The following is a 27854-nucleotide window of genomic DNA, read 5'->3' on the forward strand; positions in this document are numbered from 1 at the left end:
TGCAGTGTGGGGGCGTGCAACAAACGGGAAAAAAATCAACAAAAGCTTAAACACCCAAGTACTGTTCGAAACAGACACACTGTCAGTATATCGATGTAGGTCTTTAGATGTTGTACACATGACATTGTTTCCTTCTGAACTTTATCCTCGAGGCTATATTATATTTTGTGTGACTTGAACTGTTTCCCCTACCCAGCTGGGCCATTCTCCGTGTAGCCTGCTGCTAGAGTGGACAGGAGAGTTATTGCTTGAGTTGCGACAATATTTCAAAAATACAACATGCAGATAAAGTTCAGAATGACACAATTTCATGTGTACAACGTCTAAAGACCTGCATCACTATAAAGTGTCTGTTTCTAAAAGAACGTATTTGGGTGGGGTTTTTTAAAAGCTTTTTTTTCTTGTTTTTCAACACCCCCACAATGCACAACGAGCAACAAGGAAGTCTATTGGGGGTAAGCTGGGCTAGGTTTCTCAAAAACAAGTGAAATCGCCAAAAAAAAGTGTTTGTACCCTTCTATAACATGCCATTTAGTGAACCACTCAATTAACTCCATTTTACATGTTGTTAACTACTGTACATTATAGGACTGGCACAATTACTGTATAACCAACAGTTATGGATGAAGACAGCTATGGATGAAGACCGTCATGATTTTTGACCGCGTCACAACACTAGTACATTATATGCTTGCCGATAAAACCAGCAAATAATATCTGTGTAATGTAGGCGGAACGAATACTTCTTGAATCATTGAATCGTTGAATCATCTGAGCTTTAAGGAACCCTGATTCAAATCTCTAGACATTATGTTAATGGAGAGCTGGTGTCTCTCAGAATCAATGAGGTGATATCTGCATGTCATTTCCATATACATTAGCATTTAAATGAACTAAACCCAATTACACAGACTTTCAGAAGCTGAATGGAGCCACCTTTTGGAAAAATAAAAATTGGCAACAAAAATAAACCTTGAAACCCCTAGAGAATGGCCCATTCACGTCTGTATAAATCATGGGTGGCACTAAAGGAAAGCTTATTAATAACACCCCAAGAGGGAGGCAAGGAGAATTCTCCTGTGCCTTCAAAACACCTTCAATTGAGCAAAGCGTGGAACGAAAAGCATGCAGACCGACAATCCATATTACTCTGTCATCTCGGTTCGATTCTTTCTTTTGTAAATTAACGGGGGGGGCTGTAGCCTAGAGAGGCATCATTCATCATTAGTAGTGACGGCAGCTTTGTGACAAGTCTGAGAGAAACTTTAGCTCCTGCCTACATTTTGTCTGAAAGTCCCCGTTATCTACATACTCTTGTTTCTCAGTAGTTAGTATGTCTGTCTGCTTCTATTTGTCCTTGTGAATATGTAGGCCTACATTATGTAGTAGGCTTAGGCTACTACATTGTGTGTAGGTGGGTAGTGAGGTTGCAGGCGTGTGTGTGTGACCTTGCTATACCGTACTAGTCGTCCTGTACATTGCTGCAGTGTTGTGGGTAGTGATGGAAAAAGTACCCAATTGTCCTACTTGAGTAAAAGTAAAGATACCTTAATATAAAATGACTCAAATAAAAGTGAATGTCACCCAGTAAAATACTACTTGAGGAAAAGTCTGAAAGTATTTGGTTTTAAATATACTTAAGTATCAAAAGTAAATGTCACTTGTAAAAATATACTTAAGTATCAAAAGGAAAAGTATGAATCATTTCAAATTCCTTAAATAAAGCAAACCTGACTGCATCATTTTTAGACAGGGGCATACTCCAACACTCAGATATAATTTACAAATGAAGAATCTGAGTTTAGTGAGTCCGCCAGATGACCATTGATGTTATCTTGATAAGTGCGTGAATTGGACCATTTTCCTGTCCTGCTAACCATTCAAAATGTATGGAAGCATTTTTGGGTGTCAGGGAAACTGTATGGAGTAAAAAAGTACATACTTTTCTTTAGGAATGTAGTCAAGTAAAAGTTGGCACAAATATAAATAGTAGAGTAAAGTACACATACTCCAAAAAACAACTTAAGTAGTACTTTCAAGTATTTTTACTTTAGTACTTTACACCACTGGTTGTGGGTCAACAAAGCCCACCTTCATCTTTGTGTGCTTCCTACGTTATGTCATTATTCCTACTTTGACTTGACTGTATTCAGTGGGCCTGCTCATTAGCCACTGTGTTTCTGGGAGGATTGCATGACATTAGCATTTAGATGTAGAGAGGAGAGAGGGCTCCGGCTATCTGCTACAATACAATGCTTACTGGCCACAGCTGGATTGTTTTCTTTATCTCTGCAAGAGATGGATATTATAAAGGAAAAATACCATTTCTACAGCAGCCATGAAGACATTTACTTATTTTAAGTTGTAACATTACACTGCAAAGGGCTAGCCTGCAATTGAATTTTATGTGTATAACAAAAAAAACATTTATTTTTATTCTGGTTGACATGTTGCACTAGCTCTTGTGTCTTTGGCAGATTGAGACATTTCAGATGATGGTTAATCAATGCCATGATGGAATTAATTTAGAAACACTAGCTGAGGGAGTATGATCTATGGCATACACTGAAAAAGCTCCAACAGCTTCTGCATGACGGACAGAGAGAGAAAGAGATGTCAAGCAAGCCATCACTTCCAGTGTTACAAGCAGGCAACCTCCTCTTAAAATACAATATAAGAGTGCCCAAACAATCACAACTTTGTTTGCAAACAGCCACATGTCCCTTTCATGCTTAACCCCCTAAGGTTGATGTCCGCGCAGAAAACGAATTAGCATAATAAAAAATCCCCATTAAAATTCTGTCAGTTTAAGATAGAGAGATGTTTTTTTGCATTGGATGCGTCTCAATCCACCGCATCCACCCATGTAACATATCCTGCCTGTGAAAGGTTACGGAGCTAGAGCGTTGTTTTTCAGACCATGAGACGTCCTGAAAATCGCTTTTCTCACAAAATTGTCTGTAGCATTCTAATGGTTTAGCCTACAAAACTAGAGGTCGACCGATTTTTAAAATGTGTGTGTGTTATATATATATATACACTGCTCAAAAAAATGAAGGGAACACTAAAATAACAGGCGGGCCAGTCCATAGCATCAATGCCTTCCTCTTGCAGGAACTGCTGACACACTCCAGCCACATGAGGTATAGCATTGTCTTGCATTAGGAGGAACCCAGGGCCAACCGCACCAGCATATGGTCTCACAAGGGGTCTGAGGATCTCATCTCGGTACCTAATGGCAGTCAGGCTACCTCTGGCGAGCACATGGAGGGCTGTGCGGCCCCCCAAAGAAATGCCAACCCACACCATGACTGACCCACCGCCAAACCGGTCATGCTGGAGGATGTTGCAGGCAGCAGAACGTTCTCCACGGCGTCTCCAGACTCGGTCACATGTGCTCTGTGTGAACCTACTTTCATCTGTGAAGAGCACAGGGCGCCAGTGGCGAATTGCCCAATCTTGGTGTTCTCTGGCAAATGCCAAACGTCCTGCACGGTGTTGGGCTGTAAGCTCAACCCCCACCTGTGGACGTCGGGCCCTCATACCATCCTCATGGAGTCTGTTTCTGACCGTTTGAGCAGACACATGCACATTTGTGGCCTGCTGGAGGTCATTTTGCAGGGCTCTGGCAGTGCACCTCCTGCTCCTCCTTGCACAAAGGCGGAGGTAGCGGTCCTGCTACTGGGTTGTTGCCCTCCTACGGCCTCCTCCACGTCTCCTGATGTACTGGCCTGTCTCCTGGTAGCGCCTCCATGCTCTGGACACTACGCTGACAGACACAGCAAACCTTCTTGCCACAGCTCTCATTGATGTGCCATCCTGGATGAGCTGCACTACCCGAGCCACTTGCTAACACTAGAGTGAAAGCACCGCCAGCATTCAAAAGTGACCAAAACATCAGCCAGGAAGCATAGGAACTGAGAAGTGGTCTGTGGTCATCACCTGCAGAACCACTCCTTTATTGGGGGTGTCTTGCAAATTGCCTATAATTTCCACCTGTTGTCTATTCCATTTGCACAACAGCATGTGAAATTTGTCAATCAGTGTTGCTTCCTAAGTGGACAGTTTGATTTCACAGAAGTGTGATTGACTTGGAGTTACATTGTGTTGTTTAAGTGTTCCCTTTATTTTTTTGAGCAGTGTGTGTGTGTGTGTGTGTATATATATATATACACTTTTTTGTAATAATGACAACTGCAACAATACTGAATGAACAATGAAAACTTTTATTTTAACTTAATATAATACATATGGGCTTTTGGATGGGTGTTCTTAAGGTGATTTCACAGGTTGGTGTTTTTTTTAATTCACCCGTTGCTGACCCCATGCTTACATCTTTATCACAAATAAGACAATTCCATGTATTAGTCCCACACTGGTGCTCTGCTTTTCTCTGCCATCTTTAAAACACACACAGCTCTGAAGTGACAATGATACTGAAGAGTCTTCTTAGGAGACAAATACTCTCAACTGTTTGAATAAAAATAGTTTAAGTTACCTGTGATGAATGTTGAAAACAAAAACTGTAATTTCTATTTTAATAATGGACATGGTAAGAAATGACTACCAAAGTGCGAGTCATAATTCCCATGACACCTAGCAAAATCTGAAAAGCGGTTCCTTCATTAATTTATTCCATAGGATATTTTTTAGATTCACTTAAAATATCTGAGTTTCCCCCATTCTTCTCTGCAGATCCTCTCAAGCTCTGTCAGTTTGGATGGGGAGCGTCACTGCACAGCTATTTTCACCCCCACCCCGGCTTAGGCAGGGCTTAGTCTTTTAATGGAGAAAGGATATAGATTTATATTTCATGTGAGGACTGCTGGGTGATGTAAAAAGGCTGCAGGACACTGCTGTTGCCTTCAAATGGAATCCAATTTAGTTTGATATCTTTAAAAACCATCAGAGAGAAACGAGGGTGGGAGAGAAAAAGAGGGATGAAGAAAGTGAGTAAGCGAGAGAGGGAAAGAGAAGGGGGGAGGGGCAAGCCTTCATGAGACAGACTGCCAGTACAGCCCAAGCTCCTCAGACATCTAGCCCTTACATCCATCTGAGTGTGATCTGTTCTATCTGGGCAGTGATGACATAGCTAGAAATATGTAGACATTTTGTTTGACCAAATATTTCAGAGAGATTTCATTTGAGCTAGGCATCGTAGGCATCATAGCACAAAACGGGATGAAACCTGAATGTACAATTTTACTTTGTCAATAGTCCTACTTATGAAGTGCACCATGTTATCCTTATGCTGTTCAGCACCTTGGACAGTTCCTTTCTGGAGTCAGTTGTAAACACATTGCGTTGTATCTGATATCCTGGTGGAACAACTGCTTTGAACTACAGTCTGGTGAAATATCATTAGGTTCCTCACTGGGACGATGGGCAGACAGATACCCCCTGAATTGTCACACAGATGGAGTGTCACATGTTGAAGGATGACAAACGGCAGACATATCAAAACCCCAGATGCATCAGGGGTCCTGATATGGGAAAGGGAAATACTTGATCAGTTGTACAACTGAATGTATTCCACTGAAATGTGTCTTCCGCATTGAACCCAACCCCTCTGAATCAGAGAGGGGCGGGGGCTGCCTTAATCGACATCCACGTCTTCAGATTCATTCGTTGTAATGACTGGGGTTAAAACACTCATATCAGGGTATGTAATGATAAAGGGGATGTAATGGTAGAGTAGAAAAAAAGATGGATATTACAAATAAGCACAAACGTTTTTTATGTCAACTCTGCATCACATCAAATTGATGTATTCCATCTTGGCGTTAAAGTTTGACTGAACAAATGTTATGCATCATTATTTTTCTACTGTACGTATCTGACACAACTGTGGTTGGGAATAAATTCATATCAATTGAAAAGTCTGACATGCCTCTGTCTTTCTCGCAGAAGTACTTCTTTTTAACAACGTTTAAAAATATTGGATTGTACTTTAGAAGACAGTGGGGGTTAGTGCTTCAGCCCATGTTATTCTCTCTCTTGCTCTGAAGTCTCACACTGAGAGGCAACACACAATGAAGGGGCGACGACTAAGGCATAGAACCCTGAAGTCTCACACTGAGAGGCAACACACAATGAAGGGGCGACGACTAAGGCATAGAACCCTGAAGTCTCACACTGAGAGGCAACACACAATGAAGGGGCGACGACTAAGGCATAGAACCCTGAAGTCTCACACTGAGAGGTAACACACAATGAAGGGGCGACGACTAAGGCATAGAACCCTGAAGTCTCAGCTTCACTTGCAGTGCTGTAATTTATATACCCTCCTACTGACTCGTCATGTATATCAGTTGTCAAACTCTGCTGAATAATATAGGGGGAGACAGGAGGGTAGAGCTGACATAGAACTGTCTGGGCGCCGTAGTAAGATGGTCAATATGAGGATGACACAGGATGAGTGTTGAACAAGAAGAGTGGCACTTCTTGACAGGGCATTCTTCTTAGTGCTTCTTAGTTTCAGAATCCGAACATCAGAATAACCTTGCTTTGTTTTTGCCATGGTGAAGATTCCACCTCATGCATTCTAATGAGGGAATTAAGTGAAGGCGTTGGAAGGGAAGAGATAGTGACTGAAATAATATTACAAGCTCTAGTGTCAGCACTTACAACGTTGAACGTACCCGACCTGCATGTCACCCCTGGTTTAATTCTAATCACATTCACGGGAGCAAGATGTTAATAGTCAGCCTCTAACCTCTATAATGTATTACCTGGTGTCGCAGTCATGCTGCCTGGCCATGTACAGTTGAAGTCAGAAGTTTACATACACTTAGGTTGGAGATATTAAAACTTGTTTTTCAACCACTCCACAAATTTCTTGTTAACAAACTATAGTTTTGGCAAGTCGGTTAGGACATCTACTTTGTGCATGACACGTTATTTTCCAACAATTTGTTTATAGATAGATTATTTAACTTATAATTCACTGTATCAAAATTCCAGTGGGTCAGAAGTTTACATACACTAAGGTGACTGTGCCTTGAAACAGCTTGGAAAATTCCAGAAAATGACATGGCTTTAGAAGCTTCTGATTGGTTAATTGACATAATTTGAGTCAATTGGAGGTGTACCTGTGGATGTATTTCAAGGCCTACCTTCAAACTCAGTGCCTCTTTGCTTGACATCATGGGAAAATCCAAATAAATCAGCCAAGACCTCAGAAAACAATTGTAGACCTCCACAAGTCTGGTTCATCCTTGGGAGCAATTTCCAAATGCCTGAAGGTACCATGTTCATCTGTACAAACAATAGTACGCAAGTATAAACACCATGGGACCACGCAGCCGTCATACCGCTCAGGAAGGAGACGTGTTCTGTCTCCTAGAGATGAACGTACTTTGGTGCGAAAAGTGCAAATCGATCCCAGAACAGCAGCAAAGGACCTTGTGAAGATGCAAGAGGAAACATCTACGACGGTATCTATATCCACAGTAAAACGAGTCCTATATTAACATAACCTGAAAGGTCGCACAGCAAGGAAGAAGCCACTATTGGTTTGCAACTGAAAATGGGGACAAAGATCATACTTTTTGGAGAAATGTCCTCTGGTCTGATGAAACAAAAATAGAACTGTTTGGCCATAATGACCATCATTATGTTTGGAGGAAAAAGGGGGAGGCTTGCAAGCCAAAGAACACTGTCACGAATCCCGCTAAAGATGGTGCCTCTTCTTGTTCGGGCGGCGCTCGGTGGTCGTCGTCGCCGGCCTACTAGATGCCACCGATCCCCTTTTCTGTTTCATTTAGTTTTGTCTGATTAGTTTCACCTGTTTCTTGTTTGGGTTTTGTTTTGGGCTATTTAAACCCGGTAGGCCTGCCGGCTTTTGTGCGGGCTTGTTTTTCTGTTCATGGTGTGTGGATTATTTGTGGATTCCGTTTCTCCGAACAGTTTCGTCCTGTTTGTTGGACTGGGTCTTTATGCGCCCTTGTGTATGACGTGACCGTCACTCTGTTCTTGGAAATAAAGATCCACGTTTCGAACTACCCTGCTCTCTGCGCCTGATTCCTTCACCCACTACTCCTAGAAGCCGTTACAAACACGTGAACCGTGAAGCACGGGGGTGGCAGCATCGTGTTGTGGGTGTGCTTTGCTGCAGGAGGGACTGGTCCACTTCACAAAATAGATGGCATCATGAGGTAGGGAAATTATGTGGATATATTGAAGCAACATCACAAGACATCAGTCAGGAAGTTAAAGCTTGGTTGCAAATGGGTCTTCCAAATGGACGATGACCCCAGGCATACTTCCAAAGTTCTGGCAAAATGGCTTAAGGACAACAAAGTCAAGGTATCGGAGTGGCCATCACAAATCCCTGACCTCAATCCTATAGAAAATGTGTGGGCAGAACTGAAAAAGCGTGTGCGAGCATGGAGGTCTATACATACCTGACTCAGTTACACCAGCTCTGTCAGGAGGAATGGGCCAAAATTCACCCAATTTATTGTGGGAAGCTTGTGGAAGGCTACCTGAAACATTTGACCCAAGTTAAATAATTTAAAGGCAATGCTACGAAATACTAATTGAGTGTATGTAAACTTCTGACCCACTGGGAATGTGATGAAATAAATAAAAGCTGAAATAAATCATTGTCTCTACTATTATTCTGACATTTCACATTGTTAAATTAAAGTGGTGATACTAACTGACCTAAGACATGGAGTTTTTAATAGGATTAAATGTCAGGAATTGTGAAACTGAGTTTAAATGTATTTGGCTAAAGTGTATGTAAACTTCCAACTTCAACTGTATATACCGTAGACTCCAGGCTAAGGCAAATACCTCTGAAGGTCAATGCGTACTATTTTATACTTGAATAACCATGTGTTTATCATAGTTCTTGCCTCAAAGCCCTTTAATTTCCTTTCCCGCTGATTGCTGCCGATATGTGTCTGCAATCTAGAGGAGAGTCCAATGATTGCTTTGGGATGCAAGGGCATGGCATCACAGAGGTGGGAAACCTTGTAAAAGGTTGATGGGGTGTAAAGTGGCCTTGGAAAAGCTTAGCAAGCCTTTAAAATGAATTGTCTGCTGAAAAGGAGAGGGTAGAGGAGATCGATGGGAATAGATTTCCTTCTGGACTTCCTTCTGGACTCCACCTGTTGGGTGTGTGTGTGTGTGTGTGTGTGTGTGTGTGTGCGTGCGCATGTGTTCCTCAGGACTGCAGAGATGTCCATGTGCTGAGTCAGGCCTTATATAGAGGATAGTTGACTTTCACTTATTCACCCATTTAGAATGGAGAATATTTCTGTGCATGCAGAGCAATTGAAGCCCTGCGTGTGTAATTAATGATGGCTGATTGCATATATTCCTGTGATTTGTCTGATGAATCTAAGGGAGTGGACCAAGTGTTACGGCAGAGATCAACGACGCATGGAGGATGTTATGTAACTTAATGGACGTCAGCTCCTGGCATATGATGCAGCTAAGAGGAGTTATTGGCAGACAGTAGTGTGCTCCTCAATGTTTGATCTCCTGGAGGTGTCACCCACACCGCAGCCTATTCTAGGGTCTTAACATTGTCTGCAGAACACTGGGAGAAGCTCAACACACAACCTGTCTGTCACCTTTCTCAAAACGGATAAGAAGGGCAAATACCCTACACTGTTAGCAGACACTGAGAAGCTACTACACTGACTCATACTACAGTCATCACTTCCTAAGGACGGTATATGATATGTTCAACCATGTACAGATGTATGATCTTAATTTGAGCCAGTTTGCTACATCAGGAAAATAATCTGGCAGCAACAGGAAATGTTTAAAGAGGTTAAACATAAGGCTGGGCAATATGGTCTAAAAATCTTATCGATTTTTATTTATTTATTTTCTTATTTTTAAAAAAAAAAAAATCTTAAAATTATTGGCGACTAATGATATATATATATATATATATATTTAAAAAATGTGTGTGTGTGTATATAATCTCTAGAAGTGTTGTACCATTAAAGTTAATATTCACTGCATTTCAAAAAGTCAGCAATAAAGTCTAATGAATTCAGGGCTTGTGAAGTTATATCTAGGCTAAATATAAGCCTTCCACAACCATAAGACCCACTAATAATTGCATTATTTTATCAAAATAGTTGAACCTGCTTTTTTTGTTGTTGCAATAATCAATGATCTGGCTTTCAAGTCTGTCTATGAACATTCCCTTTTTGGTTACAAATGTAACTAGAACCATGCATAATGCACATGAACTAATCATGACTAACTTCTTGTAGCAGGCACTAGGCTATAGAGAATTAGCACAGGTCTAATCAACAATCTCTCGTTAGTGATTAGCCAGTTAATATTTATGTTTCAACATCAACTTTAGCCAACTTCGATCTATTTGCTAGCTAACAAGTTTGAACAGTTGAATTGTTATGAACTTTTGTTCTGTCTCCAATTGTTTGAAAAACATGAGAGCCTGTCCACTTTGTTCAGATGTTGAAATCAAGTGGCCTACCTTATTTCTCAGAATGAGAATGAGTTGCCAATTCCTTTATATAATTGTGTTTTATGCTTATTGCACATTTATAAAACACAGACTAGACAGCTAGTCTTTGGCTAAAATGCTGCTAGTGGTACCCTAATGCACCGTGCGACGAACTGATTCTGGAAAGGCTATGCTCAATGTTCATTGATACCCTTGTTTTAGAAGCCTTTTAAAACCGTACACTGCAAGGTTGCATAATCCTGCTGAGCAGGACATTTTCATCAGCAGAAGAGTGATACAATGAATATCCTACATATGTAGCTAGCTACTATATTAGGCTGTATGTTCTCACCCCATGTCAGATGTAACCATTTGACAGGCCTACTGATACTGTAAGTTTGGCACAGTACTTTGTTTTTTCATATTGCAGTAATGTACTGTAATTGGCTATTTCTAGACAATGCATGCAGATTGATTGTGAGTTGTTGCAGGTGTTGGTAATTTTCCTCCCATCAACAGAACAAGTGTCATTTGTTGGCGTCTCCTGTGACTGATCAACATGGTCCTATGCAGAGAAGTAGCAGCTGCAGTGTACTGCAGTGTGATTGGGGCCTCAGGGACCAAACGGAGCCCAAGGGCATGAGATGACAGTGGTGTTGCTGACACTTTATCTGTCTGAGAAAAGGAGAGTGTGTGAGTGTGTGTGTGTGTGTGTGTGTCTGCATGCTTGCGCGTATTTGTGTTGTATGTGTGTGAGAGCGCAGGACACATTCCAGTCGCCAGAGAAAACGTGCTGATTGTTTTGTGCCTTGAGAAGTTGAGCAAACCAGAGGAAATGTCCCAGGTAAACTTCAAATACCTGAAGAGGAGGTGAAATTACATTCTGCTCTGCCTCATAACTGGCACTGTGTTCTCAGCAACAAACGCAGTTGGTTGGTTTCTGTGTCTTCCCTGGGAGGATGAGTCGCACAGCGCTGCTTACTATTGGTTCAAACAGTTTAATCGTAAGATGGAACGTGGGCATTGTTTGGTAGATAGTTCAGCTGTGTGCTACTTGCTCATATATTTATCAACTGGCAATGCTTCTTCTGGCTCTATCAGTTCTCCTAAGCATTTAGATATGCTGCGCTAATGTGTTAGATTTTTCTTGATTAGAGTTTTCTGTGTGCCACGCAACAATGATTTATTTATACCCCATCTTAAACCAAATGATGGTTGATAATTAAAATGGCTGAAGAATTCCATTGGGCACAGCCATGGGGGCAGGGGGGCACAGAACAACACTTAGACTATTCCTAACCAGCACACCTGTCAGACTGCGCCAAGGGTTTTGACATAGGCTAATAGCAGGAGTGGGCCCACATGGCCCCTGAGGACCCGTGATGGCTGACAGTGAACATCAGCACTCTATAGTCATGGCATCTCCCACATGCTCGTTGAGTGACACTCAGGTCTCCATGCTGTCAGCAGGCTCTCCCCATCCCTTCTCTTCCCTCCTCTCCTCATCCCTTCTCTTCTCTTCCCTCCTCTCCTCATCCCTTCTCTTCCCTCCTCTCCTCATCTCTCCTCTCCCCCTGACAGCTCCCCTGACAAACTAACTGTCCCTCTGAAGCTGGATGGATCCTCTCTCGGCTCTCATTGTGGAGTGGAATGTGGATGTGGAAGCGTTCCTTCACAGAGAGGATGTGGGGCTGAGATTTACACTGGCTGGACTCTGCTGCAGTAGCCTATCGGGCACAGCTTGTGACTCCAGTCATTTGTCTAGATTTGCGGGAGAATCTGCCCTGTTTCCACCCAGACTGAGTTTAGCTGCCGATGGCAACCTCTCCTGGAAGGAAAAGTAGAATGCGACTTGTTAGAATGCAGTAAGCCTATGCCCTTATCCTTCTGTATCCGAGATGGAGGCAAACACCCCAGAAAACAATTCTATCACTTCACACTGAGGGCCCAGGGGATCACTCTTGTTTGCCCTTGTGTTGTTTTACTTTGAAGCATCTCTCCCCTTCAGTATCAGCTGATGTTGGTAAAGTGAGACAGGCTGTTTTAGGACATCAAAGAAGCAGCCAAGCTTTAATCAGCACTCCAGCCTGAGCACGAACAGAAGCTATCTCTGGATAGGAAGATGTGGTAAGATAACATTACCATCTCTGTGCTGTGGTGTTAGCCCTGATTAGTGTAAGGAATCTCTTCAGCGAGGTTGGCGTGTCCAAATGAGTTTAGGTAACAATACAATGTGCAAATCACTTCCAGTGCCACCTGAAGCCTTGAGGGGAGGAAGGATGTGTCGGCACAAGGCTTATCATGCAGAAAACATCTGGCCAGAGGGAGGTGTGTTCCTAAAAGAGAGAGCATTATGTGTGTGAGAGAGAGAGTACAGTCAAGCAGCAGCATCCTCTTCCTGTGCTGCCTGTCTCAATTGGTAACCCCCCCTCTTTCCTTCTCTCCCTCCCTTTCTGCCTCTCTCCCTCCCTCCATCTCTGCTCCCTCTCCCCATTATGGAGCCAACAACATAGAGCTACTTAATGAATCAGAATCTTTGTGAGCCCGTACTCAGTAATCACATCACACTAAACTGAGTGACAACTTTTTTTTCTCCTCTCTTAAATGTGTTAGTGCTTGGGTTTGTTGCTAATCTAATGACATACCAGTTCCTTTCAGGATGCTCCCCTCCAAGCCAGAGATAAGCTCAAAGTGCTCTTTGTTGAGTGCATTGGCATGAGGATCTGATCAGCTGTGACAGGAAGTAGCCCAAGAGCATGTGATGTCAACATGTCCTCACTGCTCTAACTCTCCTGTTTAAGATTGGGCCTTTTGAGCTTCTCATCTTTATTTGTGCGGTGTTGCTTAAAAACTAATTAGGAAATCTTGCTGTGAGTGGCGCAGTAATGATGTTGTTTTGGCCCAAAAGCCAGACTACTTTATAACCAAGGGACTGAGGAAGGAGGGGGGTGATAGATCAAGGCTTTACTGTCTGAGCTGAACAAGTTGCCCCTTCACCATACTCAGCCTTGTACTCTTTTTGTTTCAGGAGTGCACCTGGAAATAGACCACATCAGCCACCAACCTACAGCTATTGGTGAGTATTTATGCCTATTTTGGGGTTACGATTTTCCAGCATTAATGGGTTTCATTCTCATGGTTGTTATAGATGTGTTGCTGTTGTTTAAACTAGGTGGCTTTATTAGATGGAAAGGTGGGATCAGGTGTACATTTCAATGACAATGTGCTTTTAAAAAGGTTGTTAGTCATGTCCTCTGTCATTGAATGTTCCGATTAAGCTAGTTAATCGGAGCTATGCACATCTCAACTCAAGTCTCCTCTGTGCTGTAGTCTTTTCTGTTTGAATGCTCACCTCTGTCCTATGATCCTGCTGTTTACCATGTGATGTGTTGCTGTTGTGAGAGAGACCTGTAGGGCACGGGGCATCCTCTGGGACCACCTGGGCTCTCTGTACAGAAGTGTGAGATTGACACGGAAGCACTGTGTGAGGGAGGGGTAGATGAGGATGCACAATGATCGACGAGGAGGAGGGAGGTATCGTGGGAGAAGACGTTGCAGGGCCGAGGAGAAAGAAGAAAAATAATAGTTTAGCAACCCAAAATGCTGTGAACCTCTTTAAGGCAACCCTCTCCTCATCACCTATTCATCTTCAGCTGGAATATTTATACACAGCCATCCTTTGAGATAGACTGAGCAACAGCTCCATTTCTTTAGAGGAGAGGACCAAGCTGCCAGTCGGTAGCCTTGCAGGTCACTTCACAGTGGGAGTCGTGGGTGACTGTGGTATTACAGCTGCTAGACCTTTTAGCTTGGCATTCAGACGCTCAAACATCCAATCATCATATTAGTATCTCATGGTGTGAGTAGGACCATAGCAGCATAAGGCTTTTGTGTCATTAAACAGAATGTGCAATAACTGAACTGCTCAAGCAATGAGGTAGACAGAGATCATGTCAGCTATACAGTACACTATATCTGCCTGGCTACCCAACCTCCTTGCTCCGGCCAAACGCTACGCCACGCCAACGGACGTTATTTTCTTCTCCGCAATGAGTCTGGATCGGAGTACCTCCCCAGCGTTTTCAAGAACGCAAACACGTTCTGACCATTCTGATTGGTCCCAGAAACCAGTGGGTTGGGCCAGAGCCAGAACACACATGGTTAAAGCGGCGTTTTGAAAATGTGTCGTTGGCTTTGATACTCTGATTGGTTAGAGAGTATGACACCCCTCATTGTGACGTCACCACATACGACTTCAACGGTGCCGACTCAGGCCTGAAGTATGTAGCAAACAGAGCAGTGGAAAAATTCTGTTTGAGTCTTCAGGCGAAGTCAGCTGCCGTTCTTCTCATGATGTGACAATTCATTTCAAGAGTAGTTCCATATGGTATAGGAAGAAGAAGCACCATGTTGATGTGTACTCTGTTTGTCAGAGCAGAGAAGTGACAATAGTAGGCGAGACACCTCTAGGAGGAGGAAATATGTTATTGTCATTGAAATCCTGTATGTTTTTGTCATTTCATAAAATTGTAAATGGATACATTTGCATTGTAAAATATGTTATAGAAATGCTGCTAGATATTATATTTTCCCTTTTGTAACACATGTCATATACATTATTCAAACATACTGCAGTCATACCCACAAAGGTGAAAAACAGAACAAACTCTGATTGTGGTCCTGCTTGCAGATTGTCCAATGAGTGTTTGAGCTGGCACAATATTGTGCCAGGGATGGAATGAAATGTTCACATCTGTTTCAGTATCACTTAGCTTTCGATTAACATGCCCTTGACAGAACGACGGTTAGCCAGTTTGGCTCTGCTTCATGCCTCACAACATCACTAGTCTTGCCATTAGTGATGACATACCATCGGGTTGGGTAGTAATGGATTACATGTACACACAAAAAACCAACCTAATCCATTACTTTACCAGCAAAAATATTGTAATCAGATTATAGATACTTTTGAAAAACGATGATTACTTCTAGGATTATTTACAAATTCATACAGGGTGTTGAAAAAAGCATGGAAAAAAGGATTTAAAGTTTGTTCCGCCTGAGCGAATCTGACCACAAGTCATTGGACCACTATGATGACACACCAAATGCAATTGATGGATCATGGGAGAAGGGCAGGAATAGGCTTTTTTAGGCTACAGTCCAAGCTATGTCTTCCAATGGTGCGACTGCTATCGGCATCCAAAGATTATCCAACTTGAATAAACGCTTGGAGGTAAGGATGACCGCAGTGCTGTAGCCTAGAGGGCGATACGGATATCACTTGTTATTGATATCTACATATTGATGTGAATCACACTGCTGCTCTCTCATTTAGCTATTTACACCTTACAGATTGTGGTTGTGGATGGCTGTGCACAAATGTATTCAGTGCCTTCGGAAAGTATTCAGACCCCTTGAATTCTTCCACATTTTGTTAGGTTACAGCCTTCTTCTAAAATGTATTAAATTGTTTTTTCCCCCTCAGCAATCTACACACAAAATATCACATTTACAAAAGTATTCAGACCCTTTGTAAAAGCACCTTTGGCTTTTACAAAGTAAAGCACCTTTGGCTTTTACAAAATACAGCACACCTGTATTTTGGGAGTTTCTCCCATTATTCTCTGCTGATCAAGCTCTCTCAGATTGGATGGGGAGCGTTGCTGGACAGCTATTTTCAGGTTTCTCCAGAGATGTTTGATTGGGTTCAAGTCCGGGCTCTGGCAAACCACTCAAGGACATTCAGAGACTCGTCCTGAAGCCACTCCTGCGTTGTCTTGGCTGTGTGCTTAGGGTCGTGGTTCTGTTGGAAGGTGAACCTTTCGCACCAGTCTGAGGTCCTGAGTGCTCTGGAGCAGGTTTTCATCAAGGATATCTCTGTATTTTGCTCTGTTTGTCTTTCCTGACTAGTCTCCCAGTCCCTGCCGCTGAAAAACATCCCCACAACATGATGCTGCCTGCACCATGCTTCACCATAGGGATGCTTGGCATTCAGGCAAAATAGTTCAATCTTGGTTTCATCAGACCAGAGAATCTTGTTTCTCATGGTCTGAGAGTCTTTAAGTGCCTTTTGGCAAACTCCAAGCGGGCTGTCATGTGCATTTTTACTGAGGAGTGACTTCCTTCTGGTCACTCTACCATAAAGGCCTGATTGGTGGAGTGCTGCAGAGATGGTTGTCCATCTGGAAGGTTCTCCCATCTCACAGAGGAACTCTGGAGCTCTGTCAGAGTGGCCATCAGGTTCTTGGTCACCTCCCTGACCAAGACCCTTCTCCCCCGATTGCTCAGTTTGGCCGGTTTGGCCAGCTCTAGGAAGAGTCTTGGTGGTTCACCACTTCTTCCATTTATGAACGATGGAGGCCAATGTGTTCTTGGAGACCTTCAATGCTGCAAAAAATGTTTTGGTATCCTCCCCCAGATCTGTGCCTCGATATAATCCTGTCTCTTGAGTTTTACGGATAATCCCTTCAAACTCATGGCTTGCTCTGTCAACTGTGGAACCTTATATAGACAGGTGTGTGCCTTTCCAAATCATGTAAAATCAATTGAATTTTCCACAGGTGGACTCCAATCAAGTTGTAGAAACATCTCAAGGATGATCAATGGAAACAGGATGCACCTGAGCTCAATTTTGAGTCTCATAGCAAAGGGTCTGAATACTTATGTAAATAAGGTATTTCTAAAAACCTGTTTTCTTTGTCATTATGGGGTATTGTAGGTAGATTGCTGAGGATTTAAAAAAAAATGTAATCCATTTTAGAATAAGGCTGTAACGTAACAAAATGTGGAAAAAGTCAAAGGGTCTAAATACTTTCTGAAGGCACTGTATGTGTATTTTATCCCAATAATGGTTGAAATTAAGACGTTTAAGCTGCCTATCAATCATTGTTTTGCGACCAGTGGACAGCCAGTGAAAAATGCGCACTTGCAACAGCTACATACATAGTGTGGATCCCAGCCTATAGAATACAAGTTTGAGCGTGTTCCTACCTTCTAAACTCCTCCATGGTATTGGGCTCCATACTTTCAACAACTAGTTGAATGTAAGGAGACCACGACTGGTGCTTTTATTGCTCAATCTAATTTGTGCTGATTCAAAACAAAATATCTATAGGCCTAACATGCATATGCTCAAACTTGCACACTTTTGACAGACTTAAAGGGGCAATGCGTAGTTGCTACATCCATTTTTAGACGTATAAATTAATGATATACTGTATACTCATTGATTCTTAAAGAATATAACTTATAAATGCCTCATTAGTTCAACTGTCACACCCCATGAGAAGCCAAAATATAAGCTTGTTTTAATCCAATGTTTGTAAATGTAAACCAACACTGTTTTTATGTTATTCTTTTGATCAGGGCGGTTTCTGATTGGGATTATACTGCGTTGTTGTTGTTGTTGTCTTTGTTGTAGTTGTTGGATGTAATCTCCAGTATCTGGACTATAGAAAGACGGTAGTATCAAAACATGGTTAAAATGATACTTTTGATATCATGGATGGTCAGGCCTTGCATCCTTAGCTCTGTCTATTAGTTTGAGAGTGGTTACAGGCCCGTCCCTCAGCCTTTTACCAAAACAGAGTCAGGGTGGTCCTTGGTTATTGTTTCAACTGTGGATTCTCCCATTAAACAGCTGTAAATTATCGAGATATCACCAACAACAAAAAAAATAATAATAATAGGCCTATAGAAAAAATTGTATCTGTTATTTTTTTACCCGGTAAGTTGACTGAGAACACATTCTCATTTATAGCAACGACCTGGGGAATAGTTACAGGGGAGAGGAGGGAGATGGATGAGTAAATTGTAAACTGGGGATTATTAGGTGACCGTGATGGTTTAAGGGCCAGATTGGGAATTTAGCCAGGACACCGGGGTTAACACCCCTACTCTTACAATAAGTGCCATGGGATCTTTAATGACCTCAGAGTCAGGACACCTGTTTTTAACATCCCATCCAAAAGACAGCACCCTACACAGGGCATTTTTTTAGACCAGAGGAAAGAGTGCCTCCTACTGGCCCTCCAACACCACTTCCAGCAGCATTTGGTCTCCCATCCAGGGACTGACCAGGACCAACCCTGCTTAGCTTCAGAAGCAAGCCAGTGGTGGTATGCAGGGTGGTATGCTGCATATGTCATTTAATCTTTCCCATGCAAATAGCACTTTTTGGTAGCGCTCAAGGCATGCCATTCCATGAGAGCAGCGTTTATTTTTCAACTCGAAGCAATGAGCCTAATCAGTCCTCCATGACAACAAAATATGAAGCAGTTTTTGGGTTATGCTCAGGTAAAACAGTTTGGCTAATCTATATTTCCATATTTCCAAGTCCTGTTCTTGAAGATCAAGGGGCATAGCCATGGCAAGTAAGGGTGCTGAAGCATCCCCGGAAAAATCTGAATTCACTAACAATGTTAATACAATAATTGTATTTCTTTCTTTACTAGTCCTGTATATTTACTAGTCCCCCACCCCCCCATACCCCCTTCAGCTAAACAAATCACTCCACCCAAACATTTTCCCACAGCTATGTCAAGGGGTATTACACTATTTGGAATGACTGGAAATCTGTTAGGCTTTGGTTTTTAACCTGATCGTATTATTATCTGTAGTAAAAAAGAAGTGGGTTAGAAGCCTACATTAACAACCCATAAAGTCAAATCCATTTATGGCCAGCTGTATAAACTTTAACATTGATTTATCCTGCAATAGATGTTGTTCAATTGTTTATATTCATTTTTGTATTCTTCTAGTGCCTCTTAAGGGGAAAGTAATCAGATTACGTTACTGAGTTTGGGTAACCCAAAAGTTAGGTTCCTGATTTATAATTTTGGAAAGGTAAATGAAACAGATTCCATTTAGAAAGTAACCTAACCAACCCTGCAGACCATGGCCTCGTGTGTATTACCACATTAGGAGGATCAGATGCATGCACAGGAAATTGAACTCTAATTGAAGAAAATGTAACTCTGCCAGGAGAAAACATTTGGTTCCAGTCTAAAAAGTGTAAAAGGTACTTCTGGCAACAGAGTTCTTTATTCAGAGGTTTTTTTCATTTTTTTCTTGAGCAGATGGTCAGGCAGCCGGAACATGATAACAAATCATTTGTGGACTGCAAATGAACCACAATAAGACCAAACAGATATAATATTTGACCAAAATATAATCATTTCAAACGTTGCTTACATTTGTATATGGTCACAAATATCTCTCTGTTATGCACGGGAATACTTTGGAACAGATGTCCAAATTCTAAATCAATTTTTTTACAGTATTTTATGTCCAGCAATTAATACAAAATACACTGAACAAAAATATAAATGCAACATGTAAAGTGTTGGTCCCATGTTTCATGAGCTGAAATAAAAGATTGCAAAAATGTATTGGACAAAAATGCCAAAGTTAAATCCATGTATGATTAATTATCATGTCCCAATCTTAATATTACATTTTGCATGTCCCAATCTTAATATTACATTTTGCATGTCCCAATCTTCACATTATTTTATCTTTGGTCTTCGAACAACATGCAGAAGGAAACATCGCAAAAGCAGCTCTAACTGCTACGTGGAAAGGCGTGTAATATTCAGTAGGCTAAATCCCCGGTATAGCCCCCGGTGTAGCCCCCGGTGTAGCCCCCGTCTCCCCTAATCTGCATCGGATGTGCTGATAAATGTGCTGCTACTCACAGAATGTTTCAGATATATGAAGTTTCAACAAATGCTCGCAGTCAAACAAACAATAAAAATAATATCCGACTCAGGTTCTTTTCCTGTGTTTGGTCCTGACAGCGTTCTCACCTACAGCGAATCGCACCACGGTACAAATTGAATGAGACCACTCTTTTTGAGCGAACCACCGTGCGTGTTTAGTCCAGACCCGAGTGCGGGTAGTGTTCACACCAGTCCAAACAAACCAAACTAAGGGGATAAACTCAGGGGGAACTTCGGAAAAACCGAACCAAACCAATTTAGTGTGAAAGCCCCCATAATGTAGTTAAAAGTACTCAGTCCCAATCACCTCCAGTTATCAATACTAAATCCAGGGAGCATATCACTCTGTTGAGGGTGAAGATACATTGACTGTACATGAGTTAACTTAATTTTTAAAAACTTTAATCTCTCCTTGATTTACAGTGTATCCAGATATTTGTGACATGTGACCATAAAGAACATAATCAGGACAACTTCTCCTATTTACATGAACAATATGATCCGGGTGGTGAAAATCTGTCTCCATATTTCCACTTGCTCTCAGCCAAAAAGCCCATGATTGATTGAGCACTAAAGAGGATTATTATTGGCTGTTGTGGGTTGCTTGCTGTACCCATGGAAGCAGAATGGCTAGCTGTGAGCTGGCCCACCAGAAGGCTGTGTTTCTGAGCCAGATAGCACTGTCACGGGTCCCAAGACTCTGCCTGCCTGTCCACTCTCTGTTTCTTATCCCGTAGGCCTATAATCTCCTCTCAAATAGTCCCCATCCATCTGCACGTCACTGATAGTGTATGGGAATTGCACGCGTGTTATGGGGCCCATGCTTCCATATAAGACACATTTTGGTCTGACTGCATTTGGCGGCAGAGTCACTCGTGTGTTTGGTGGAGTCTTATCATCTGTTGAAACAGTGCTTTTACAGATCATGATTAAAAGCTTGAATAACCGAGGAGATGGCTGACATCAACATCTAACTAGTTTCATCTTTGAAAGCCTTGAGACCCAAGTGTAAACTGATGATATGCCAGTCACTATAATGATACGTTTCTAATCCTCTGTGCATTCCATGCCAAGGAATCGTATGGACTGTGAAGTGTGGAAAGAAAGTGCCCTGGCCTGTCATCATGTATGCTGTTGAATATGGAATCAATTCCTCCCATTTTCCTAAGGAATATTTATTTGGGACTACTCTAAGGAGAACTAGACTTCTTGAATAGCCTACACCCCTCTTCATAGTCAGTTTTTCAAATGAAATGTTTTCCTTGCTAACTATTTTAACTTTGTATAACATGATGTGTATGTCTTGAGCTGGCTATTGTGTGAGTCTTCATCCATTGGTGTGTGTGTTGTTTCTGCGTGTGCAAGTGTGTGTGTTAGTGTGTGTGTGTGTCTGAGTGTATATGTGTGTGTGCGGTCTTGCATATCCTCTTGCTTTTAGTCATTTAGGCAACTTAGTCTCGCTGAGGACACATGTTGTATCTAAATGAATTAGATCCTCTGGGAAAAGCGTAAACAAACAGAAGGATAATTTAATATTTCAGACCATGCAAATCACGTCTGTTTTTCTGTTGAGGCAGAGGCAGTTCCTGTTCCATAGCCTGACCGCAGTTTGCAAACACTAATAGGAGTAGTGGTGCTCAGGGGCAGTTGCTAGTGTGGACATTAAAGCGTGTCTTAGTTTGCTCAACTGAATAGAGGGTTTATATACTAATACAACCTTTCAGCTGTAGCCCCTTTAGTTGTGAATCCCAAATAGATCTCCGATTTAAAAATGCAGTTATTCATTACAATTTCTACCTGTTTCTAAGCAAGTATTTAACAAACACCCAAGCAAAGGTGCTCTCTCTCTCTTTTTACAATGCTTGTAATGTCAAGGTCCTCTATTGTTATGAACCATGAGGTCTTTACCAGATGTGGTGATGGCACGACATACATGCCCAGAAGGGAAGCTGGGTTTATAGAGGCAGACTGAATGGAGCTGCAGAGCTTTGTGATATAAGGGGATTGCAATCAGAGCCCAGTAATCCATCCATCCAGACCTCCAGCATCATCAGTGGATCAGAAGCAGAGCTACAGTATGTCTGGCCAGAGGGGTGACGACATCACCTGTTCCCGCCAGGGACTCTGTAGTTCATCACGTTACAACAATCTTTAGCCCCAGGGGACCCAAATGCACGCTTTGATGTGATGTTATGCCTTGAGATGGTTGGGCAATGTTAATATGCCACCATCTCCTCTGTCGCTCCTCATTCGTCACCGCGCCTCGCTTTCCTTCGCATCGTTTTGTTCTTCCTTCATCTATTCTGTGTTTCATCCCAAGATGTATGACTCAGCCAATTTGAGATGCTGTGACTCTCGGAGAAGACGATGCGTTTTAAAGCCAATGGTGACGGAGTGAAACACAGGCTTGATCTCAGAAACAAGTGAAACCTTTCATCCAGAAACCCCTCCAAACTGGTGGCAGCAGCAGCAGCAGCACTGGGACAAGCCAGATACTGAGCCGTGTGCCTAAAGGGGATGGGCGGAGATCCTGTAGATCCTGTAGATATATCTGTCTCTTTTGTCTGCTATCTGTCTCCGTGTCTTCAGTTTGGAAGCTATTGAATAGTCAGTGTTTGACTTACTCCTTTCACCCTGTCCTGTGCAGTCTTGTCTTCATTCCTGATGGTCCCTGCCATCTTCATCTCTTCTTCATTGGTCCTTCTCTGTGTTTGTAGGTTGTAGTTATTGCAATGTAGTAAACACTGGCTATTGGCTACAGATGCTCATGCACACTGACAGCTCTGGGATCAGCCATTAGAGACTCCTGCTGCTAGCAATCTGGAGGAGAGCATGTAGTGTCTCTAGACCAGGCATCCAGAGTCTGCCATGTACATCAGAACAAAACCAAGCACGTCCAGAATGTCCAGGCTGTCCTGGACATGCGTTAGCATACCTTTGATTCAGGAATCTGGGTACTGTTGAATGACTTCCCATTCAAGTAAGGCATTCTGTTCCTTCTAGCACAGCTTGCAGGGAGTGATGGAGATTGGAGAGGTCCCAGAAGAACACAGGGCTTGCTAAACCACCACCCCTTTCTTAAAATAGCCTTGAATCATGCATTATTCGTGCTGGGACTGCCGGTGCTGTCAAGCAGCATTTTACGCGGTGCTTATTGTCTCCCCTTGTTTACTTCAGGCCCTGCAATTTAAAAAGATTCCCTGAACTCATTTCCATAGCTTTGTGTTTGTTATTGAGTGATGTATCTACAGTGAAGAAACATTAAAGGATGCTTATTACATTCTGTTTCTTCTCCTCCTCTGTGTTAGAATTGGTTGCTGACTGTGTTCTTTTGTTGTTGCTGGCTGTTGCCATGCACTCAGAGAGAGAGAGAAAGCGGCGACGACACTCCTCTAGAGATGGGGAAGTAGATTTCAATCTCCCAGCCTGCCTGCCTCTCTCTGTGTCACGCTGTGTCCCCTGGGCCCACTAAAGCGTGAAGGATGCTGGGGGGGGTTGGCATATGACAGGTCCTCCAGAACCTGCCACTTTGTCAGTAGTGATGCAACAGCCGCACACACTAGTGCTACACGTGTCCCTCTTATCGATCAGGATCGATATCTTCAGCTAACAGGGCCACACCCAGAAACAGAAACACACACTCATACACTTGCGTGAATACACACACATTCACTAAGAATACAAAGCCACATAAAGACATGCACTCAAACTGATACACAACAAGAACCAGACAACCATGGGCTGGGCTGATAATGGAATCCCTTCCTCCATTTTTATTTTGTTCTTGTTGATAATGGGCCATTCTCCTGGGTGATGAATGGTAAAACCTCAGCCTCTAATGTCCAGTGGTGAGAACTGGAAGGGCCATTTCACGCATCAAATGCACAGACGGTGTTTCGCGTAAGATGTCAGGGTTCATGAGCACTGTGTGTGTGTATGTGAGACATGATAAGATGTGTGTAGGTATGCTTATCTGAATGTGTGTGTGTGTGTGTGTGATGTGAAGGCTGATGAATAATTGATCCCTGGCTTTCCATGTGGAGGCTGTCAGTGAGTGAAGTCAGGAGATATTTCATGTGAGGATGGCTGCTACCAAACTGCAGTACTGGGCCTAGTCATTACTACTGTGGGTTTGATAAGGCAACTGTTACTGTCCTCCCCCTCCTCATATCACTGAGTATTGAGGTGTCATCGAATACAATGAACATCACTACTTTCAATGACTCTTATTAACATTATTTTCCTCATCCCTGTCAATTCTCTCTCCCATTCTGTCTCTCCCATTCCATCTCTCTTCTGCATATGAATGCTTTGCTCGTTCCAAACAAACCTCTGTATAAAGGAGAAACTACTGTGACAAGGCCCTCCATATTGCATCAGGTCAAACATGTGTTACTATTCATAAACATTCATTCCAATCGACACAAATCGCACAACAAAACGCTACAGCGTTTGCTACAGCAAAAGAATAATCCTGCAGCAACAGGAAATGTGAATTATTATGTGGATTTGAATTAATGGACATGTTTGTAGGGGTCGATACCTTTCTTTGTAAGGGAAAATCAAGTCTAAAATGTCTAAGTGGAAATTACAAACTTCAGAACACTTGCAGGAAATTTCTCCTGCAACAGAGTGATCAAATTAAGATCCTACACCTGTACTATAAATCCCCTAGCTAATGGTGTTTCAAACCTGTGTAATGCAATTTTTTTGAATAGCGTTCTCTAATTGGCAACAACTCAAGTGTTTAACTGCTGTTTTGGTTATTTGTGTTGAACTATGAATTCTCCAGATGAGTGCTGCTGTCTCTCTCCTCTCTGTCTCACACCTCCTCCTCCTCTCAGTACATCCTTCAGTGCTCTCCAAGGTCTATTCCATTGGCTTCCCTAGTATGATTTATGACCATCCTTGCGTCTCATAGGCTAAATCATGGACCATGCCGTGGTGGAGGAAATGTGTGACATGGCACTGATCACCAGTGGATTATGATTAGAATGATAACGATAATTGTAACGCCAACTGTTTGTACATACAGTATAGCCTAAGACTCCCCACAGTATCAATATGATCGCAACCAGTGATACGATCACACGGCAAAACATGTTGATGTCACAGGTTAATGTACTTAACCCTTTGGGCTATGAGGTTATGATTGCTATGGCCATATTGCTATAGGCATACTAATTTGGTTCTCACTTTGCCGAGCAAATGTCAACAAGTTGGTACACCGTAAGAAACGCTCTCATCTGGCTCAAACTGTATGTTGTATTAGAGGTGAGAGGTCAGTGGCGGGTGGTGCAGGTGTCCTGTTTCATAGGACTGGGAATTGCCAGGGACCTCACGATACAATATTATCACAATTGTTAGGTGCCGATACGATATGTATTGCGATTCGATGTTCCAAACATATTGTTCACCATATGTCTGCTGCAGAGGGGACAAGAGAGAGCCATGAGAAAACGACTTTTGAAATGTCTTGGAAATAAAAGTGCTGAAAACAAATTGGCTTGCTATTTAAAAAGAAGATGGGAACAAGCTAAGAAATAAAAATACTGAAGTGCAGGTACAGCAAACTAGCGCAAAAATAATATTGCAATATTGTTAAAACGATACGATACAATATATCGTCCAAAATGATATCCAGATATATAACTGTATTGATCCCACCCATCACCAGCATCATCAACGTCAGGTCTGAGTGGCGCTTCCCCTTAGAATTAACTTCAAGGCAAAACCAATTATTCAGTCTTTAACTTTTAATGAGTCCTCAAACTTCAAGTCTGAAATTAAGAGTTAAGATCCAGACTGTTGGTCATCTTCTCATTATTCTGCTGCTAACCCCTCTGTAACAAATCAAATCAAATGTTATTTGTCATATGCGCCAAATACAACAGGTGTAGACTTAGTGTCAAATCAAATTTATTTATATAGCCTGTAGTGGCTTCCTTTCGTCTTTACCATAGCCACTGCCCAAGCCTGAAGCGGGGTTGTTTGGTACGCATACAGTCCACACTCAAGTTTTCCAAACGGCCAAACATTCAATGACATCCAGGGATATGGTGCAACAAAAATGTTTATTCTTCTTATATCTAACAAATAAATGATTCTCCAATCAACTTAAAGCATAGAATACTTTATATGGAAAATACATATTATGACCTGTCTGTATGGTCAAAAAACTATACCGCTCCCGCATCTAGCAAGGACTCTCCCTCCCGAAGGCCCAACTTCCTGCCTTTATCCTAACACACTTACCACAATACAATGAATAGGCAAGAGGGGGGGCCAAAAACTAAGTTACACTAACAACAAATGAATATATCTCAATCAGGTAAATATAAATCATAAAGGTACGTACCTAATATTTCATCATTTACATTCATATTTAATATATTTACACAAATATACATGGAGCTCCATATGTTCGGTCTTTTATACAAATATGTCCAAATCGGCTCTAACATACCGGCCCCTAATTGTTGACTGCACTGAATGCACAACAATTACTTAATATTCAAACATAGAGCCAATACACAAAACATTCTATACCAGAGCACTATTGCAGTTCATAGCTATATACAAATATACAAGGTACCATATAGGAAAATAGTCCATAGATCTCAGTCTGAGTTGAAGTGTAAAGGTGTTCAACTTCTAAAAATGTCAAGAGTTTGACGTCCAAAAATGTATGACATCAAAGAATGTAAGAGTACAACATCAACGAATCAGAGGTGCACGTGATTCTAAGATGGAGCACTGTGTGTGTGTGTGTGTGTGTCACTCCGTCGCCTCAAGGAGCAGACAGAGTTTATTGATAGGTCTCTGTAAGATATTGGTCTTAGTCTTAACCATGATGCTCCGGACAAGACCTTTGGCCCCTGGCAAAGCCTCCGCCACACACCCCATTAGCCAAGAGTTCCTTGGGGCGTTGTCATCGACGATGACCACGAGGTCACCAGGACTGAAGTTTCTCTTAGTTTTGTTCCACTTGTTCCGCTCCTGCATAAGTGGAAGATACTCCCTGATCCATCTCTTCCAGAAGAGGTCAGTGATATATTGTACTTGCTTCCATCTCCTTCGTGAGTATAGGTCGCTTCTCTGGAATAGTCCTGGTGGCAGGACTGGCTTAGCTTTCAGATGAAGCAGATGGTTCGGAGTCAGGGGTTCTAGATCATTAGGGTCATTTGTTACAGTAGTGATTGGTCTGTCGTTCATAATCGCCTCAACTTCACACAAGGCTGTCTGCAAAGCCTCATCATCCAGTACTTGCTCTTTAAGGACTGAATAGAGGATCTTTTTCACCAGTCGGATCAACCTCTCCCATACCCCCCCATGGTGGGCTCCAGAGGGAGGGTTGAATGACCATGTCACTCCTTTCTTCTGTAATTCATTTTGAATCTTGTTGTGATCCAGCGCTTTCATAGCTTCTCCTAGCTCTCTGTGTGTTCCAACAAAGTTGGTGCCATTGTCTGTTCTGATACTTGTTACTGGGCCCCTTCGACAGATGAACCTGCGCAGGGCATTGATGCAGGAATCAGTATCCAGATAACTAGCAACTTCTAGATGGACAGCTCGACTCACAAGGCAAGTAAAGATCACACCATAACGCTTCACATGAACGCGGCCTCGCTTCACCTCTATGGGGCCGAAGTAATCTATGCCCACATGGGTGAAAGGCGGCAAATCAGGTGACA

At 42.3% G+C, this 27854-nt stretch overlaps 1 protein-coding gene across 2 annotated transcripts in view; it reads left to right on the forward strand.

Annotated features, from left to right (window-relative positions):
* The window catches only part of LOC115113579 (amyloid-beta A4 precursor protein-binding family A member 2-like), an 86291-nt gene that overhangs the window by 5323 nt on the left and 53114 nt on the right, over positions 1-27854 (forward strand). For both annotated transcript variants that reach the window (XM_029641367.2, XM_029641370.2), the window contains exon 2: positions 13467-13514. The gene's annotated coding sequence lies outside the window, so the exon portion shown is untranslated. The remainder of the gene's footprint in view (positions 1-13466; positions 13515-27854) is intronic.

Source organism: Oncorhynchus nerka, linkage group LG28, assembly GCF_034236695.1.
Source record: "Oncorhynchus nerka isolate Pitt River linkage group LG28, Oner_Uvic_2.0, whole genome shotgun sequence".
NCBI classification, from domain to species: domain Eukaryota; kingdom Metazoa; phylum Chordata; class Actinopteri; order Salmoniformes; family Salmonidae; genus Oncorhynchus; species Oncorhynchus nerka.